At 45.5% G+C, this 1,258-nt stretch overlaps 1 pseudogene; it reads left to right on the top strand.

Moving 5' to 3' along the window:
- The first annotated feature begins 633 nt into the window (after window positions 1-633).
- Window positions 634-988, top strand: LOC102742270 (large ribosomal subunit protein eL39 pseudogene; annotated as a pseudogene).
- Window positions 989-1,258: the final 270 nt, after the last annotated feature.

Here is a 1,258-nt window from a genome sequence, read left to right as displayed (position 1 = left end):
AGTTCTAGAAGAGCAGGGTGCTTGGAGAGCTCTGGGGCTAGAACCTCAGCTATGGGAGGAAGGCAGGAGGAAGGTTGGGCAAGAGCATCAGGTAGCGGTAACTTCGGATTTAGACCTTCCAGGAAGAGGATTGAGAGCACCTTACAAAGAAGTTTATTGTTATGCTGGGGAAGTAAACAGGCCTAGTTCTGCTTTTCCTCGGTAAAGAAGAACAAGCAGATGTAGGGCTACTCTATGAAGCCTTCTTTAACTTCTATTGATTTATATTCAATATTTTCTAACCCCAGAAAGATCAAAAAGCTACAGAAGGTGCAGTAGACACCGGCTACTGTTGGTAACCCACTCATTCCTCTTACTGGCTCTGTGCTTCCATGCTGTAGCACCTGTGACTTCTGAGGTTTGCCCTTGAGCACTGGAACCACCTCGTCCATGCAGAGAGCTAGGAGTGCCTGGGAGGCCTACAGCCACTTCTACCCCAGTGCTCCCAGCTGGCAGCCAATAATATGATAGACCAGTGTGGAAGTACAACAGCCCAGCTTCTTTCCCATGAAGCAGGACAAACCCTAGAATAGTTAATACTCCAGAGCTCCCGAGAGAATCAGACATCGCTTAAAACCACATCCTTTCTCTCTTTTTCACCGCCATCCTGCTCTGCGTGGCTGACTGCTTCTCGCCATGTCTTCTCACAAGACTTTCAGAATCAAGCGATTCCTGGCCAAGAAACAAAAGCAGAATCGTCCCATTCCCCAGCAGATTCGGATGAAAACTGGTAATAAGGTCAGGTACAACTCCAAGAGGAGGCACTGGAGAAGAACCAAGCTGGGTCTATAAGCCATCACACATCATGAGATGACACACTTAATTGGCACACATATTTAATTAAGCTGCATGAAGATCACGTGTTCTATCATTCTGTAAACATCCTTCCTACCTGGCCATAGACTTGTCTTATCGTGGAAATGAGTTTTCTCTGTAACTATGCCTCTGCACCAATAGGTTGGTTCAGTAATAAATGTGAGACCTTTTGGCTCTAAAAAAAAAAAAATCCTTTCTTGATTTCTTCTCCACTCCCCAGCCTGCTCCCCTTGCTGGGGATGCTCCTCCAGGAGCATTTCCCTAATAAATCTCTTACACTCAAATCCTTAGCTCAGGACCTGCCTCAAGGAGAACACAAATTAAGAGAAATAGAAACATCCCATGGCTCTAGACATGTGGTATTTGGCTGCATTTTGTAACTCATTGATCTAATTTGACCAGA

The sequence above is a fragment of the Leptonychotes weddellii genome, chromosome 9 (genome assembly GCF_054177405.1).
Source record: "Leptonychotes weddellii isolate Sample4059 chromosome 9, ASM5417740v2, whole genome shotgun sequence".
In the NCBI taxonomy this organism is placed as follows: domain Eukaryota; kingdom Metazoa; phylum Chordata; class Mammalia; order Carnivora; family Phocidae; genus Leptonychotes; species Leptonychotes weddellii.
The sequence above is the reverse complement of the archived record's forward strand: the minus strand, read 5'-3'. Positions and strand labels throughout refer to the sequence as shown.